Raw genomic sequence first — 20,228 nt, 5'->3', positions numbered from 1 at the left:
CCCGGGGCTGACTGTCAAAATCAGGACAGTCCCGCGGGATCCGGGATGGTTGGGAGGTATGTGCATGTCACATATTTGTGGTCACATGACTGAGTAGTCGTGGTGCCGGCACACGCAGCCGAAGGAATTATGACACACACCGGTCTTGGGGATAACAGTTGCTTTTACTTCAGCAGGAATGGGAATTATAACTTGGAACAAATAAGGAACAGTCTCTCATGGATAGTCGACAGCAATTACAGTTCACACTTAGATGCTGAGATGTGATTGGGGTCTGGAGCTGTAAGAGCACTCGACAGTGTCTTTTGGTAGTTTACAGAAGGAGGTAGATGCAGCAATTAGAGGTTATAGACCTGTACTTGGGGTTAGCTCCACAGTGTGTCACGGCATGTGCACAAGTACTTATAGGTGAGTGTAAAAACTGAGGTAATTCCAGTCAGAAAGACTTTATAATGATGTCACTCATAGGTGAATGTAAAAAACTGAGGTGATTCCTGTCAGAAAGACTTTAGAATGATGTCTGTGGAGGTTTTAGAGGGAACCCAGGCTTTTAGGCCTGCAGGAGATCTTGTAGTGAAAACAGCCTCCATGTGTGTTCTGCTCTTCCTGAGCAGACTAAAGAACAGTCTAGACTTGGAAAATGGCTCCTCCTATTGACCATGTGACTAGGAGCTGACCAATAGGACACCGGATTCACATCTCATATGCTTACAAAACAATAATTATGAGTCATTATACACTTTCACCATTAAATGACGCCAGAACACCGCAAATGAAAAATGCATTACATCTAAAATGGAGGTGACTAGAAATGGAGAATTTCAGCTTACAAATGCAGGGGATAATGTAGAAGGGCAGTTAGAGAGTAAGCTGCAGTGTACAGAAGCTACTCACAATGCTGGATTACTTAACCCCTTCCCGACCCATGACGCCACATAGGCGTCATGAAAACCCGTGCCAATCCGACCCATGACGCCTATGTGGCGTCATGGAATGATCGCGTCCCTGCAGATCGGGTGAAGGGGTTAACTCCCATTTTACCCGATCTGCAGAGACAGGGGGAGTGGTGCTTCAGCCCAGGGGGGGTGGCTTCACCCCCCCGTGGCTAGGATCGCTCTGATTGGCTGTTGAAAGTGAAACTGCCAATCAGAGCGATTTGTAATATTTCACCTAAAAAACAGGTGAAATATTACAATCCAGCCATGGCTGATGCTGCAATATCATCGGCCATGGCTGGAAATACTTTAGTGACCCCCCCCACACCCACCGATCGCCCCCCCAGTCCTCCGTTATGGGGTCCGGTCCCCTCCGTCCGCCTGCCGGCTCCCCCGTCCTGCTGTCCGCTCCCCCCTGTGGTCCGATCACCCCCCCTGTGGTCCGATCACCCCCCCACCACCCCTTCATACTTACCGATCCTCCCGGTGTCCGGCCGGCTCCTCGCTGGGCGCCGCCATCTTCCAAAATGGCGGGCGCATGCTCAGTACGCCCGCCGGCAGATTCCTTACAAGAACATTTTGATCGCTGTGGTAGGTTCTACCACAGCGATCAAAATAAAAAAAATAATAAATAAACCCCCCCCTTTATCACCCCCATAGATAGGGACAATAATAAAATAAAGAAAATATATATATATTTTTTTTTCCACTAGGGTTAGGGTTAGAACTAGGGTTAGGGTTACGGGTAGGGTTAGGGGTAGGGTTAGGGTTATGGCATGTGCGGATTTGGCTGCGGATCCTCAGTGGATTGGCCGCGGATCCGCAGCGGATTGGCCGCGGATCCGCAGCGGATTGGCCGCGGATCCGCAGCGGATTGGCCGCTGCGAATTCGTAGCAGTTTTCCATCAGGTTTACAGTACCGTGTACACCTATGGAAAACCAAATCCGCTGTGCCCATGGTGCGGAAAATTCCGTGCAGAAACGCTGCGTTGTATTTTCCACAGCATGTCAATTCTATGTGCGGATTCCGCAGCGTTTTACACCTGTTCCTCAATAGGAATCCGCAGGTGAAATCCGCACAAAAAAACACTGGAAATCTGCTGTAAATCCGCAGGTAAAACGCAGTGCCTTTTACTTACAGATTTTTCAAAAGTCGTGCGGAAAAATCTCACACGAATCCGCTACGTGGGCACATACCCTTAGAGTTAGGGTTGGAATTAGGGCTAGGGTTGGAAATAGGGTTAAGATTAGGCTTGTGGTTAGGGTTACGGATAGGGTTAGGGGTGTGTTGGGGTTACAGTTGTGGTTAGGGTTGGGATTAGGGTTAGGGTTGGGATTAGGGTTAGGGTTGGAATTAGGGTTACGGGTGTGTTGGGGTTAGGGTTGTGGTTAGGGGTGTGTTGGGGTTAGGGTTGGGATTAGGGTTATGGCTACAGTTGGGATTAGGATTAGGGGTGTGTTGGGGTTAGTGTTGAAGTTAGAATTGAGGGGTTTCCACTGTTTAGGCACATCAGGGGTCTCCAAACGCAACATGGCGCCACCATTGATTCCAGCCAATCTTGCATTCAAAAAGTCAAATGGTGCTCCCTCCCTTCCAAGCCCCGACGTGTGCCCAAACAGTGGTTTACCCCCACATTTGGGGTACCAGCGTACTCAGGACAAACTGGGCAACAACTGTTGGGGTCCAATTTCTCCTGTTACCCTTGCAAAAATAAAAAAATTACTTGCTAAGACATAATTTTTGAGGAAAGAAGAATGATTTTTTATTTTCACGGCTCTGCGTTGTAAACTTCTGTGAAGCACTTGGGGGTTGAACGTGCTCATCACACATCTAGATAAGTTCCTTGGGGGGTCTAGTTTCCAAAATGGGGTCACTTGTGGGGTGTTTCTACTTTTTAGGCACATCAGGGGCTCTGCAAATGCAACGTGACGCCCGCAGACCATTCCATCAAAGTCTGCATTTCAAATGTCACTACTTCCCTTCCGAGCCCTGACGTGCGCCCAAACAGTGGTTTACCCCCACATATGGGGTATCACTGTACTCACAACAAACTGGGCAACAAACATTGGGGCCCAATTTCTCCTGTTACCCTTGTGAAAATAAAAAATTGCTTGCTAAAACATCTTTTTTGAGGAAAGAAAAATGATTTTTTATTTTCACGGCTCTGCGTTGTAAACTTCTGTGAAGCACTTGGGGGTTGAACGTGCTCATCACACATTTAGATAAGTTCCTTGGGGGGTCTAGTTTCCAAAATGGGGTCACTTGTGGGGTGTTTCTACTGCTTAGGCACATCAGGGGCTCTGCAAATGCAACGTGACGCCCGCAGACCATTCCATCAAAGTCTGCATTCCAAAATGTCACTACTTCCCTTCCGAGCCCCGGCATGTGCCCAAACAGTGGTTTACCCCCACATATGGGGTATCAGCATACTCAGGAGAAACTGGACAACAACTTTTGGGGTCCAATTTCTCCTGTTACCCTTGCAAAAATAAAAAATTCTGGGCTAAAAAAATATTTTTGAGGAAAGGAAACACATTTATTATTTTCACGGCTCTGCGTTATAAACTTCTGCGAAGCACTTGGGGGTTCAAAGTGCTCACCACACATCTAGATTAGTTCCTTGGGAGGTCTAGTTTCCAAAATGGGGTCACTTGTGCGGGAGCTCCAATGTTTAGGCACACAGGGGCTCTCCAAACGTGACATGGTGTCCGCTAATGATTGGAACTAATTTTCCATTCAAAAAGCCAAATGGCGTGCCTTCCCTTCCGAGCCCTGCCGTGTGCCCAAACAGTGGTTTACTGTTATGACCCCAATGGCGAGGGTCTCAGAGGAACGTGGAAGTCTGCAGAATACAAAAATCCAGCTCATAGGGCAGTGGTAACTGGGTTGACCATATATCTACTCCTAACGCCAACACTAGAAGTAGCCGGGGATCATTCCTACGTTGATTCTAGATGACACGCGCCAGCCGGAGAATCTAGCTACCCCTAGTAGAGGAAAACAAAGACCTTTCTTGCCTCCAGAGAAGGGGACCCCAAAGCTGGATAGAAGCCCCCCACAAATAATGGCGGTGAGGTAAGAGGAAATGACAAACACAGAAATGAACCAGGTTTAGCACAGAGAGGCCCGCTTACTGATAGCAGAATAAAGAAAGGTAACTTATATGGTCAACAAAAACCCTATCAAAATCCACACTGGAAATTCAAGAACCCCCGAACCGTCTAACGGTCCGGGGGGAGAACACCAGCCCCCTAGAGCTTCCAGCAAAGGTCAGGATATAGATTTGGAACAAGCTGGACAAAAATACAAAACCAAAACAAATAGCAAAAAGCAAAAGGCAGACTTAGCTGATATAACTGGAACCAGGATCAGTAGACAAGAGCACAGCAGACTAGCTCTGATAACTACGTTGCCAGGCATTGAACTGAAGGTCCAGGGAGCTTATATAGCAACACCCCTAACTAACGACCCAGGTGCGGATAAAAGGAATGACAGAAAAACCAGAGTCAAAAAACTAGTAACCACTAGAGGGAGCAAAAAGCAAATTCACAACAGTACCCCCCCCTCAGTGAGGGGTCACCGAACCCTCACCACGACCACCAGGGTGATCAGGATGAGCGGCATGAAAGGCACGAACTAAATCGGCCGCATGAACATCAGAGGCGACCACCCAGGAATTGTCCTCCTGACCATAGCCCTTCCACTTGACCAGGTACTGAAGCCTCCGCCTGGAGAGGCGAGAATCCAAGATCTTCTCCACCACGTACTCCAACTCGCCCTCAACCAACACCGGAGCAGGAGGCTCAGCAGAAGGAACTACAGGCACAATGTACCACCGCAACAAGGACCTATGAAATACATTGTGAATAGCAAACGACACAGGAAGATCCAGACGAAAAGATACAGGATTAAGGATTTCCAATATCTTGTAAGGCCCAATAAAACGAGGTTTAAATTTGGGAGAGGAGACCTTCATAGGAACAAAGCGGGAAGAAAGCCACACCAAATCCCCAACGCGTAGTCGGGGACCCACACCGCGGCGGCGGTTGGCAAAGCGCTGAGCCTTCTCCTGTGACAACTTCAAGTTGTCCACCACATGATTCCAGATCTGCTGCAACCTATCCACCACAGAATCCACCCCAGGACAGTCAGAAGGCTCCACATGACCCGAAGAAAAGCGAGGATGGAAACCAGAGTTGCAGAAAAAAGGCGAAACCAAGGTGGCGGAACTAGCCCGATTATTAAGGGCAAACTCAGCCAACGGCAAGAATGTCACCCAATCGTCCTGATCAGCAGAGACAAAACACCTCAAATAAGCCTCCAAAGTCTGATTGGTTCGCTCCGTCTGTCCATTAGTCTGAGGATGGAAAGCAGACGAAAACGACAAATCAATGCCCATCCTACTACAAAAGGATCGCCAGAACCTGGAAACGAACTGGGATCCTCTGTCTGACACAATATTCTCAGGGATGCCGTGCAAACGAACCACGTGCTGGAAAAATACAGGAACCAGATCGGAAGAGGAAGGCAGCTTAGGCAAAGGAACCAAATGGACCATCTTGGAGAAGCGATCACATATCACCCAGATAACGGACATGCCCTGAGATAGCGGAAGATCAGAAATGAAATCCATGGAGATATGTGTCCAAGGTCTCTTCGGGACAGGCAAGGGCAAGAGCAAACCGCTGGCACGAGAACAGCAAGGCTTAGCTCGAGCACAAGTCCCACAGGACTGCACAAATGACCGCACATCCCTTGACAAGGAAGGCCACCAAAAGGACCTGGCCACCAGATCTCTGGTGCCAAAAATTCCCGGGTGACCTGCCAACACCGAGAAATGAACCTCGGAAATGACTCTGCTGGTCCACTTATCCGGGACAAACAGTCTGTCAGGTGGACAAGACTCAGGCCTATCAGCCTGAAATCTCTGCAACACACGTCGCAGATCCGGAGAAATAGCTGACAAGATAACTCCATCTTTAAGAATACCAACAGGATCAGCGACTCCAGGAGCATCAGGCACAAAGCTCCTAGAAAGAGCATCGGCCTTCACATTCTTTGAACCTGGTAAATACGAGACAACAAAATCAAAGCGGGAGAAAAACAATGACCAGCGGGCCTGTCTCGGATTAAGGCGTTTAGCAGACTCGAGATACATCAGATTTTTGTGATCAGTCAAGACCACCACACGATGCTTAGCACCCTCGAGCCAATGACGCCACTCCTCAAATGCCCATTTCATGGCCAACAACTCCCGATTGCCCACATCATAATTTCGCTCGGCAGGCGAAAATTTCCTAGAGAAAAAGGCACAAGGCTTCATAACAGAGCAACCAGGGCCTCTCTGCGACAAAACGGCCCCTGCCCCAATCTCCGAAGCATCCACCTCAACCTGAAAGGGAAGTGAGACGTCAGGCTGGCACAAAACAGGCGCCGAAGTAAACCGGCGTTTCAACTCCTGGAAAGCCTCCACGGCAGCAGGAGCCCAGTTAGCTACATCGGAGCCCTTCTTGGTCATATCCGTCAAAGGTTTCACAATGCTAGAAAAATTAGCGATAAAACGACGGTAGAAGTTAGCGAAGCCCAAGAACTTCTGAAGACTCTTAACTGACGAGGGCTGAGTCCAATCAAGAATAGCTCGGACCTTGACTGGGTCCATCTCCACAGCAGAAGGGGAAAAAATGAACCCCAAAAAGGGAACCTTCTGTACACCAAAGAGACACTTTGAGCCCTTGACAAACAAAGAATTTTCACGCAAAATTTTAAAGACCAACCTGACCTGCTCCACATGCGAATCCCAATTATCAGAAAAAACCAAAATATCATCCAGATAAACAATCAAAAATTTATCCAGATACTTCCGGAAAATGTCATGCATAAAGGACTGAAAAACTGAAGGCGCATTGGAGAGCCCAAAAGGCATCACCAAGTACTCAAAATGACCTTCGGGCGTATTGAATGCGGTTTTCCATTCATCACCTTGCTTAATGCGCACAAGGTTGTACGCACCACGAAGGTCTATCTTGGTGAACCACTTGGCACCCTTAATCCGGGCAAACAAGTCAGACAACAGCGGTAAAGGATACTGAAATTTGACAGTGATCTTATTTAAAAGCCGATAATCAATACAAGGTCTCAAAGATCCGTCCTTTTTTTGCCACAAAAAAGAATCCCGCACCAAGAGGGGAAGAAGACGGACGAATATGTCCTTTTTCCAGAGACTCCTTGATATATGAACGCATAGCGGTATGTTCAGGTACCGACAGATTAAACAGTCTTCCCTTAGGAAATTTACTGCCTGGGATCAAATCTATAGCACAGTCACAGTCCCTATGAGGAGGCAGTGCACTGGACTCAGACTCACTGAAGACATCCTGATAATCAGACAAATACTCCGGAACTTCCGAAGGCGTAGAAGAAGCAATAGACACAGGCAGGGAATCCTCATGAATACCACGACAGCCCCAACTTGAGACTGACATAGCCTTCCAGTCCAGGACTGGATTATGGGTCTGTAACCATGGCAGCCCTAAAACGACCAAATCATGCATTTTATGTAAAACCAGGAAACGTATCACCTCCCGGTGTTCAGGAGTCATGCACATGGTAACCTGAGTCCAATACTGCGGTTTATTTGCTGCCAATGGTGTAGCATCAATACCCCTAAGAGGAATAGGATTTTCTAATGGTTCAAGAGTAAATCCACAGCGCTTAGCAAATGAGAGATCCATGAGACTCAGGGCAGCACCTGAATCTACAAACGCCATGACAGGATAAGATGACAGTGAGCAAATCAAAGTTACAGACAGAATAAATTTAGGTTGCAAATTACCAACGGTGACAGGACTAACAACCTTAGCTATACGTTTAGAGCATGCTGAGATAACATGTGTAGAATCACCACAGTAGTAGCACAAGCCATTCCGGCGTCTATGAATTTTCCGCTCATTTCTAGTCAGGATTCTATCACATTGCATTAAATCAGGTGTCTGTTCAGACAACACCATGAGGGAATTTGCGGTTTTTCTATCACATTGCACCGAATTAGGTGTCTGTTCAGACAACACCATGAGGGAATTTGCGGTTTTGCGCTCCCGCAACCGCCGGTCAATTTGAATAGCCAGTGCCATAGTATCATTCAGACCTGTGGGAATGGGAAAACCCACCATAACATTCTTAATGGCTTCAGAAAGGCCATTTCTAAAATTAGCGGCCAGTGCACACTCGTTCCAATGTGTCAGCACGGACCATTTCCGAAATTTTTGGCAATACACTTCAGCCTCGTCCTGCCCCTGAGACATAGACAGCAAGGCCTTTTCTGCCTGAATCTCAAGATTGGGTTCCTCATAAAGTAAACCGAGCGCCAGAAAAAACGCATCAAGATCAGCCAATGCCGGATCTCCTGGCGCCAGCGAAAAAGCCCAATCCTGAGGGTCGCCCCGTAAGAACGAAATAACAATTTTTACTTGCTGAGCAGAATCTCCTGATGAACAGGGTCTCAGGGACAAAAACAATTTACAATTATTCACGAAATTCCTAAACTTAAACCTGTCTCCGGAAAACAGTTCAGGAATCGGTATTTTAGGTTCTGACCTAGGATTTCTGATAACATAGTCTTGTATGCCCTGCACACGAGTAGCCAGCTGGTCCACACTTGTAATCAAGGTCTGGACATTCATGTCTGCAGAAAGCATAGCCACTCTGAGGTAAAGGGGAAGGAGAAAAAAAAAAACTCAGAATCTTCTTTCTTATAATCCCTCTTCTGCAATGCATTAAACATTTAATACTGGCCTGGCAAACTGTTATGACCCCAATGGCGAGGGTCTCAGAGGAACGTGGAAGTCTGCAGAATACAAAAATCCAGCTCATAGGGCAGTGGTAACTGGGTTGACCATATATCTACTCCTAACGCCAACACTAGAAGTAGCCGGGGATCATTCCTACGTTGATTCTAGATGACACGCGCCAGCCGGAGAATCTAGCTACCCCTAGTAGAGGAAAACAAAGACCTTTCTTGCCTCCAGAGAAGGGGACCCCAAAGCTGGATAGAAGCCCCCCACAAATAATGACGGTGAGGTAAGAGGAAATGACAAACACAGAAATGAACCAGGTTTAGCACAGAGAGGCCCGCTTACTGATAGCAGAATAAAGAAAGGTAACTTATATGGTCAACAAAAACCCTATCAAAATCCACACTGGAAATTCAAGAACCCCCGAACCGTCTAACGGTCCGGGGGGAGAACACCAGCCCCCTAGAGCTTCCAGCAAAGGTCAGGATATAGATTTGGAACAAGCTGGACAAAAATACAAAACCAAAACAAATAGCAAAAAGCAAAAGGCAGACTTAGCTGATATAACTGGAACCAGGATCAGTAGACAAGAGCACAGCAGACTAGCTCTGATAACTACGTTGCCAGGCATTGAACTGAAGGTCCAGGGAGCTTATATAGCAACACCCCTAACTAACGACCCAGGTGCGGATAAAAGGAATGACAGAAAAACCAGAGTCAAAAAACTAGTAACCACTAGAGGGAGCAAAAAGCAAATTCACAACAGTTTACCCCCACATATGGGGTATCATCGTACTCAGGACAAACTGGACAACAACATTTGGGGTCCAATTTCTCCTATTACCCTTGGAAAATTAAAAAATCCTGGGCTAAAAATCATTTTTGAGGAAAGAAAAATTATTTTTTATTTTCACGGCTCTGCGTTATAAACTTCTGTGAAGCACCTGGGGGTTATAAGTGCTCACTATGCATCTAGATAAGTTCCTTGGGGGGTCTAGTTTCCAAAATGGGGTCACTTGTAGGGGAGCTCCAATGTTTAGGCACACAGGGGCTCTCCAAACGCGACATGGTGTCCGCTAACGATTGGAGCTAATTTTCCATTCAAAAAGTCAAATGGCACGCCTCCCCTTCCGAGCCTTGCCGTGCACCCAAACAGTGGTTTACCCCCACATATGAGGTATCGGCGTACTCAGCAGAAATTACCCAACAAATTTTAGGATCCATTTTATCCTGTTGCCCATGTGAAAATGAAAAAATTGAGGCTAAAAGAAATTTTGTGTGAAAAAAAAGTACTTTTTCATTTTTACGGATCAATTTGTGAAGCACCTGAGAGTTTAAAGTTCTCACTATGCTTCTAGATAAGTTCCTTGGGGGGTCTAGTTTCCAAAATGGGGTCACTTGTGGGAGCGCTCCAATGTTTAGGCACACAGGGGCTCTCCAAACGTGACATGGTCTCTGCTAGCGATGGAGATAATTTTTCATTCAAAAAGTCAAATGGCGCTCCTTCCCTTCCGAGCCTTACCATGTGCCCAAACAGTGGTTTACCCCCACATGTGAGGTATCAGTGTACTCAGGAGAAATTGTCCAACAAATTTTAGGATCCATTTTATCCTGTTGCCCATGTGAAAATGAAAAAATTGAGGCTAAAATAATTTTTTTGTGAAAAAAAAGTACTGTTTCATTTTTACGGATCAATTTGTGAAGCACCTGGGGGTTTAAAGTGCTCACTATGCTTCTAGATAAGTTCCTTGGGGGGTCTAGTTTCCAAAATGGGGTCACTTGTGGGGGAGCTCCAATGTTTAGGCACACGGGGGCTCTCCAAACGCGACATGGTGTCCGCTAAAGATTGGAGCCAATTTTTCATTCAAAAAGTCAAATGGCGCTCCTTTCCTTCCAAGCCCTGCCGTATGCCCAAACAGTGGTTTACCCCCACATATGAGGTATCAGCGTACTCAGGACAAATTGGACAACATCGTTCGTGGTCCAGTTTCTCCTTTTACCCTTGGGAAAATAAAAAAATTGTTGCTAAAAGATCATTTTTGTGACTAAAAAGTTAAATGTTCATTTTTTCCTTCCATGTTGCTTCTGCTGCTGTGAAACACCTGAAGGGTTAATACATTTCTTGAATGTGGTTTTGAGCACCTTGAGGGGTGCAGTTTTTAGAATGGTGTCACTTTGGGGTATTTTCAGCCATATAGAACCCTCAAACTGACTTCAAATGTGAGGTGGTCCCTAAAAAAATGGTTTTTTTAAATTTTGTTGTAAAAATGAGAAATCACTGGTCAAATTTTAACCCTTATAACTTCCTAGAAAAAAAAAAAATTGTTTCCAAAATTGTGCTGATGTAAAGTAGACATGTGGGAAATGTTATTTATTAACTATTTTGTGTCACATAACTCTCTGGTTTAACAGAATAAAAATTAAAAATGTGAAAATTGCGAAATTTTCAAAATTTTCGCCAAATTTCCATTTTTTTCACAAATAAACTCAGAAATTATCGACCTAAATTTACCACTAACATGAAGCCCAATATGTCACGAAAAAACAATCTCAGAATCGCTAGGATCCGTTGAAGCGTTCCTGAGTTATTACCTCATAAAGGGACACTGGTCAGAATTGCAAAAAACGGCAAGGTCATTAAGGCCAAAATAGGCTGGGTCATGAAGGGGTTAAAAGGAAGGACACACTCTCCACTGGGTCACTACTAGTGATGAGTGAATATACTCGTTACTTGAGATTTCTCGAGCACGCTCGGGTGACCTCCGAGTATTTTTTAGTGCTCGGAGATTTAGTTTTCATCGCCGCAGCTGAATGATCTGTTAGCCAGCATAAGTACATGTGGGGGTTGTCTGGTTGCTAGGGAATCCCCACATGTAATCAAGCTGGCTAAGAGATGTAAATCATTCAGATGAGGTGATGAAAACTGAATCTCCGAGCACTAAAAAATACTCGGTCACCCGAGTGTGCTCGGGAAATCTCGAGTAACGAGTATATTCACTCATCACTAGTCACTACAGATTCACTGGTCTGCAGTCACATAGAAACTGCAGACTTTTGTGAAAAGCCTAGGTACCCCATTTAACAATACCTGTACCCTAATATATTTGTACATTGCAATATGATAACCCCTAAACTAAGCCTTCACTTTTCCAAACTGAATAACCCAAGTTTGATCACCTGTCTTGGTGGTGCAGTTCCCCGTTTCGTTAATAACCTGAATTGGTAATGCTGTTCCGTATGCCACCAATGAAAGTGTAAAACAGAGTAGTCAGGACACAAGAATCACTCGTTGTCATGTCCCCAGTATCTCTTTATTTCGCTGTGAATGTAAGCCTAGCTGTTGAAACTTCTGGTAATAACAGATCTAAACCATTTACTTCTCAAGGGATTTATTTCAGAGGAAATTCTGCACCATATGTGTCCTATAAAATATCACTTCCATCTGTCCTGGTTTTCTAGGGACAGGCCTTAATGGTTTGGGCAAACTTTAGCCAGGAAACTAAAAAATTTAGATAACATTTTCTAAAATGACGGCTCGGTCATTATAATCAATAAACTGAACAAGAAACTTGTTTAAGCCAATTCTGAAGACATATTCTGGAAAGATGACCCAATGTTTTTTGTCTTTATTTTGAATGTGAAACTTAATATTTGCCTTTGCTTAATATTTTATTGATGAATATAAAAATATTAACACAAATTTCTAGGGGAGTTCTAACATCAATTTGCATGCATTAAAGGGTTTCTCCACTACTTTTATACTGAAGACCTGGGATAAGTCGTCAATATATGATCGGTGGGTGTCTGATGTCTGGCACCCACATTAATCATCTCTTCTGAGTGTCAGTTGTCAGATGTTAGCAGCTGTAGGCTGCACAGCACAGTTCAGTCAGCTGTGTAGTGGTTTCTGCTGGGTACTGCTGATCCAAATGAATACTCTAATGCAGGGGTGGAGAATCTTTTTTCTACCAAGGGCCATTTGGATATTTATACGATCCTTCGGGGGCCGTACAAACTCCGCCCATAAAGTGCATCCTGGCTCTGGTATTGGTGTCAGGACGTAATCTTTCATTGCATGCCCTTCAGTGTTCAGTAGTGAGGTGTGTGTGTGCTAACAGAGCAAGAAGAAACTAATGAGCTGGTGGCAATCAAAATACACCTCCCTGACCAAGAATGCGGTTCCTGAGAATCTGCCTGAGGGCCTGATAAAAGGTCATCGAGGGCCGTAAATGGCCCGGGGGCCTGAGGTTCCCCATCCCTGCTCTAATGAATAGGAATAATCTCAGTGGCAGCTACTGCACTATAGATGGAGCTATGCTGTATATAACTGCTCAGTTTAAGAATAAATAAGAGGCTAAAACCCTTTTTTTTAGCGATTGTGCCAATTGTGGGCTACTTTTACCTCTCCAATGTGATTTGTGTAGCAGCTTTATATAGCGTTTGGCTATGGCAGTCACATAGAGAATGAATGGTGTGGAGGTGTGCAGGTGTGCATGCTTTTCCATTCAGATGATGGATCAGTTGGGGTTCCAGCAGTCAAATGGCCAGGGATCATAAAGGTATCCCTTATTCTTCTTATATGGGATATATTCCCTACATAATAGAAACTCTTTAAAGGGAAATTGACTGTAGGATCACCCTTCCTAAGTCATCAATATGGGCATATAGATCAAAGGAAGCCGAACAATCTGCAGTCCAACGTCTTATTTGAGAGAAATCTATGTTTTTCTTATATGGAAATAAGTTGTTCTGGCTATCAGTCAAACACTGATCTCCCTGAGAATCAGCCTCAAGTCCAGGCTATTATTTTAAATGAAAGGAGGCCTTACCAGCTGGTAGTGACTGACAGCCTTGATCTCACAGCACAGCTGTGTGTGATTGCAACTACCACAGTACACCAGAGCTGAGCTATATCTCCTTAAACACACATCTGCAGTTGTATCTCACCTCTCACAGTGCTGTCAGCTCAGCAGCAGAGCTGTGGATGACTACAACTAACACTTCTTCAGCTTCCATCTCACAGGCAACCCATGTAGTGAGAGGGGGTATAGTTAAGGCCAACTGCAAAGTGTTTGTAATGAGACGAAGTTCAGCTCTGATGTGCTGTTAGCTCTAAATATATATATGAATATACATGGGTAAGTGATCACTTCCATACTTAATTGAAACCCTGTAAGAATAGAAGTGATGGAGCTCATTGACATAAAATTGAAGACTTTCAGTAATTGAGACTCCCCTAACTCACTCTGCAGAATTTCCTGTATAATCTATGTGATGCACACTTCACAGTGCTGTGTCCTGCATCCTTCATGTGAACTGTATGTTTTTATCCGCGTCTACTTACAAGAAGGAGGCAACATAGCATACACAGGAGATTATATACTCAGCAGTCACAGAGAAAGTCAGTGTGACTCAGGGAATAGTGACATCGAATCACTGTAACGGCTCATCCACGTTATCACTATACTGCTGATACTTATAAATGTAAAAAATACTAGCATCAGTGTTTTATAACTGACAGGAACCAGTCGTGATACTAGATTATGTTCGACTACTGTGTAATGAAAGGTTCAACATGTATGGATGCATATGAGCTGGGATTAAACAAATTATAGTGTTAGAATATTGCTATTGACTCATCATTGTATGTCCAAAATATTGTTTCGGTACTTCTTTAAAGAAACCCTCCCATTAAAATGTTTCTAATCCAAATATATTGCAATCATCATATTATATAGCACTGTGTACTTACAATTGCTCATTTTGCCTTTCTACCCAATTCATTTTTCAGTTTTCCATTAGGTCTATGATTAAAAACTGACTAGCTGAATCCTTCTAAGCTCTATGTAGAAATAGGAAGTCAATTTTCCATGTATGAGTCATAAGTCACTGCAAAAGTCCCTGGCAGGGAAAGGAGGAAGAACCTTGGTCAGGAGTTGATGAGGGGAATGATAAATGCAGGGACAAGAGACATCCTGTTTCTACATACACCAGAGAAGAGAGAAGAATTATCTGGGTAGAAAGGCAAAATGAGCAATTGTAAGTACACAGTGCTATATAATATGATGACTGCAATATATTAAGAGGATTAAAACTTTAGTTACATACTTTAGTAACTAACATACGAGTTGTACATCTCTCGGCTAGTTAATATAGGATTTGTATATGTCCCTGCTCATGGGACTCTCTATTGTTTTAATTACTAGAGATAATTGACCTCTCTAGCCTAATATTTGGGATATATTGTCTTCTTCTTTTTTTGCAGAAAAATTTGACACACTACCTGCTTATTAAACTAACCTTTGATGCCTCAATGTATGGCATTTTCAAGATCGATCCCCTTACTATTCAGGTTTTCTCATCTTTTGATCATAATTTTGTTCTATGGGATAAATGTATTCTCATGACGTCTGCAAACCATTATGGTGTATTCAGATTAAAATAATAATAAATAATAATATCTGGATGATGGCACATCTTATTTTTCATCTATGGGCCAATTTACAATGGCCAATAATAATTAGTCTTATTGAGGCCATATATATTTACACTCTCTTTAGCGACTATGGCTAAATGGAAATTTGAGGACAGTATGGTGAGTGAGGGAATAAATGTGAGATCACAGTAATGGGAGCCATGGGTGGGATGGGTGCAGATACATTATGGGGAGCAAAGGGGGAATGTATACAGATATAATATAAATAATGAGGGGAAAGATGGATGCAGACACAGTATGAGAAGTGGGGCATAAGTGCAGAAACAGTATAGGGAGCTGGAGTATGTGTCAGCAAAATAATGAGGGAAATAGCTTGAGGAGAAAGTATAGGATGTGAAAAAATATGATGGGTACAGATTAGAGACTGGGTAGTGTGGGGGCAGTAAGGAGAGAGAACAGCATGGGGGACAGTGTGAGGTCACAGCAAGGAGGGGACAATATGTTGAGTAAGGGGAGAGTGATGAGGAAACACAGTATAGAGACTGGGTAGTACAGGGGAACAGTGTGACAAGACAGTGTGAACATGAAGCCCAGTATGGAGAGGAGAGGGCAGTGTGGAGGGCATGTACCATTACAGGGATAGTGTGTGGGTCATATTTTGTGCAGGGAACACAATAAGAAGCAATTATTTATTCAGGGGCACAGCACAGGACAGATATTTTTATTCAGGATCATTATAATGACACTGGTATTTTTAAGGGTATTGTGTGTGGATGTGCTGCAGAAGACCAGAGAATATGGAAGTTTGCAGAGACGAGCTGTGGCTGTGAAAAGTCATCATGGCATCTAGACGAGATGAAGAAAAGAAAGAGAATGACTCTAATCAGAGACAACATCATCTATACCTGCATGTAAATTTGTGATACTAACTAATTCTCGTCATCAGTACTGTGGTTCCTCTATGGTGCCAAGTCTAATGATGACTGATAGCAACAACTCCCAGTATCTCCTTACCATTGTTAAAAACTTACTCTAAGTTATAGGTTCATGTTATGCAAATGCATATGGGTCTGACCTGACATTACAATTGATACCATGTACTGATGTTGGTTTTGGTGCTGAATTCATGTAATGATGGTGGTCCTAGTGATATATTCATGTACTGATCACAGTTTGGTTGATGTATTCCTGTACTGATGGAAGCTCATGTAATGCATTCCTGTACTGACGAGGGTTTTGATGCTGTGAATTTATACTGATGGGGGTTATATGGATATATTTCTGTACTGGTGGTTCTGATGATAAATTGCTGTGTGGTTTTGGTGATGTATTTCTATATTGATGAAGGTTGTGATGCTCTATTTCTGTACTAATGGAGGTTCTAGTGATGTATTTTTGTACTGCTGTTGGTTCTAGTGATGGATCCTTGTGCTGTTATGTGTGGCCTTGCTCAATGAAAATGAGGCTCGACACTACTGGTCAGAATGTTACCAGAAATATACAAATCGCATACTTCTGCTCACATGACTGTCCACTCTTGCCACTGGCAAGGGAGATCTCTAAAAGAGTGCAGTGCATGCGCTGTGAGAAATCAGAAGACTGCAGTCACCTAGAGAAACAGCAGACTGTCATTTCAAATCTGGACAAGCCCTTTAATCATAAAATGAAGCTCTGTAGCCAATCCTAACAGCATGGAATAGACTCACTACCAGGATGCAGCTCTACTTGCTGGTTCCAGCAATCACTATATGGACATTTCACTCATATGCGATTTTTATACTTATGGTCACCTGTCAACAGCTTTTTCTCCTGATTTTCTCAGTTTTTCATAGAACATTGATAGAATAAGGAATAAATTGGTCACATGACAACTACTCAAACAGCTTGAGGGGGCGCCAAACTGAATTCTTGCCCTGGGTTTTTAAAAACTTAGTTACACCTCTGATGTAGGCAGTGCATTTTTAAAAAAATTTAGACTCTCAAACTAATAGTTTATCACATTTGCTCAGCTAAAATCTCAGCCTAATAGACAGCAAAATACAGAGAGTGAACAATAAGGGACCTTTTGGCTTAGTCTACCTCCTATCCTCGATCAAAATCTCTGCTTGGTTAAAGGTTTTTTTTATGTCCAACTCTTAAAACTATTTTTTTTGTACTTTTATAAGCAGCAAACACAGTATAGCTCCATGGGAGATAATGACACTAATTATCATTCACAAAGTATTATTATAATCACAAGATTTCTAGTCTTATACTGCAAAAATCCTCATACTAGCAGTTATTAATGACAGACTAGACCAAGGAAATTACTTGACTTAATTATCTTTAATAATCTATTGTTATTTCATTCCCAAATTCTGTAAATCCAGGTACAGTTGCACTAAGTAAGGAAACATTGAAACAATAGAATTAAATATGAAATAAATTCTTTGGATTTCTAGCAGAATGCATATAATTAGGGGACGTGGGATGCAGATTTATAAGTAGTGAGCATTATATGCAGTGTCTATGTGGTAAGAAATATTTAGATGACAGTTTTACTCTTTAGCCATTTTGTCTAAGATCTCGTACATACTTGAGTCTCTTTTTCTCTCTATGCATATGTATTATTATTATATATATATTATAAATATATATATATATATATATATATATATATTTAGATTTATATATAATATATATTGTGTGCATATTATTTATATATGCACAAACATTTTTCTATATTTCTGCATTATTTAACCCCTTTCTGACCTCGGACGGGATAGTACGTCGAAGGTCAGATCCCCTGCTTTGATGCAGGGCTCCGTGGTGAGCCCGCATCAAAGCCGGGACATGTCAGCTGTTTTGAACAGCTGACATGTGCCCGTAATAGGTGCGGGCAGAATCGCGATCTGCTCGCGCCTATTAACTAGTTAAATGCCGCTGTCAAACGCAGACAGCGGCATTTAACTACCGCTTCTGGCCGGGCGGCCGGAAATGATCGCATTGCCGACCCCCGTCACATGATCGGAGGTCGGCGATGCTTCAGAATAGTAACCATAGAGGTCCTTGAGACCTCTATGGTTACTGATCCCTGGCAGCTGTGAGCGCCACCCTGTGGTCGGCGATCACCACACACCTGCAATTCTGCTGCATAGCAGCGAACATCAGATCGCTGCTATGTAGCAGAGCCGATCGAGTTGTGCTAGCTTCTAGCCTCCTATGGAGGCTATAGAAGCATGGCAAACGTTAAAAAAAAGTAAAAAAAAATGTGAAAAAAAAATATATAAAAGTTTAAATTTCCCCCCTTTCGCCCCAATCAAAATAAAGCAATAAAAAAAAAATCAAATCTACACATATTTGGTATCGCCGTGTTCAGAATCGCCCGATCTATCAATAAAAAAAGCATTAACCTGATCGCTAAATGGCGTAACGAGAAAAAAAAATTGAAACGCCAGAATTACGTTTTTTTGGTCGCCGCGACATTGCATTAAAATGCAATAACGGGCGATCAAAAGAACATATCTGCACCGAAATGGTATCATTAAAAACACCAGCTCAGAACACAGATAAAAAATAACCTAGTCATGTTAGGTGTCTATGAACTCGTAGTGACCTGGAAAATTATAATGGCAGGTCAGTTTTAGCATTTAGTGAACCTAGCAAAAAAGCCAAACAAAAAACAAGTGTGGGACTTCACTTTTTTTGCAATTTCACCGCACTTGGAATTTTTTTCCCGTTTTCTAGTACACGACATGGTAAAACCAATGATGTCATTCAAAAGTACAACTCGTCTCGCAAAAAATAAGCCCTCACATGGCCAAATTGACAGAAAAATAAAAAAGTTATGGCTCTGGGAAGGAGGGGAGCGAAAAACGAACACGGAAAAACGGAAAATCCCAAGGTCATGAAGGGGTTAAAGGGGTTGTGCAGGACCATTTTATTTATTTACTATGGGCCTAAAAACTAACATGCAGGTAGTCATTAACAGAGGCAACCACCTGCCTGTTCAATCAGTGGTCAGCTCAAAGCGGTCACTGACCGCTCCTGCTGGCCATTCAGCTACACCAGGTCAACAGAGGAGCTCTTCCTCCTCCAGGCTGCTCTGTCAATGGGGTGTGACTGCCAATGTCATGCTGATTGACAGCTGGCTCCCCGCAGTTAGGCAGCAGAGAGCCGCCTGTCAATAGGCATGACTTTAGCAGTCACACCCACCAAAAGAGCAGAGTGGGTGTGACTCCCAGTAACATACATCGTTGTAATCAGGGTCTCTGCCTCTACCTTATGCTGCTCTTAGACTCCATAGCAAACACCTGCTGACTGATTCCCTTTAATAATAATAATAATAATAATAATAATAATAATAATCTTTATTTCCGTATAGTGCTAACATATTCCGCAGCGCTTTACAGTTTACACACCCCCATTGTGGGCGTGCGCTAGCGATACGTCCGACATAGGACATAATGGTGGCGCTAACGGACTGCGTTACACCGCATTATGCTGCGGTGTAATGTAGTCCACCTTATGGACCCCTCTAACGCGATGTGAACCCAGCCTAACACTGAAATGGAAAGGTTTGGCGGGAACATATAATCATCTTCCAAACAGTATCCTTGTCTTGTGTATGTCTTTAGCTATTTTAAAAGTTGGTGGCCCACAATTTAATGATTATTTAATGTTTATTACAGGGAAGTGCAGGGGGACGTTTTGTTAAATCAGTTTTAATTACTTAGGATTAATAATATATGGAACAGAAGTTTCCTGCATGGGGCTCATGAACAGCGCTACATACTGTCCAATTCACCTCTGTGGTTTCATGCTCACAATTCTGAATATTTTCATCACCTGCTGCAACATAAATGAGACTTTTTAGATAACAATTTAAAGGAGTATAGAAGATTTTTTTAATTTAATAGCCCATAGATCCTCGGTGGTCCAACTCTCAGCAGCTACAATCACCAATGGTGTAAAGGGGCTCAGTGTCTTAAAAGACGTTGCTTACCGGACATTATTCTGTACTGGAACCAGTTGTGTCTGGTATTACAGGTCTTGAATTGGAATATAAGGTCCAGCCGTTACTAAAG

At 43.3% G+C, this 20,228-nt stretch overlaps 1 protein-coding gene across 2 annotated transcripts in view; it reads left to right on the top strand.

Moving 5' to 3' along the window:
- The window catches only part of LOC143784206 (voltage-gated delayed rectifier potassium channel KCNH8-like), a 730,833-nt gene that overhangs the window by 281,617 nt on the left and 428,988 nt on the right, over positions 1–20,228 (top strand). The window lies entirely within an intron of this gene.

This window comes from Ranitomeya variabilis, chromosome 7, assembly GCF_051348905.1.
Source record: "Ranitomeya variabilis isolate aRanVar5 chromosome 7, aRanVar5.hap1, whole genome shotgun sequence".
NCBI classification, from domain to species: Eukaryota; Metazoa; Chordata; class Amphibia; order Anura; family Dendrobatidae; genus Ranitomeya; species Ranitomeya variabilis.
This window is presented reverse-complemented; position numbering and strand designations above follow the sequence as displayed.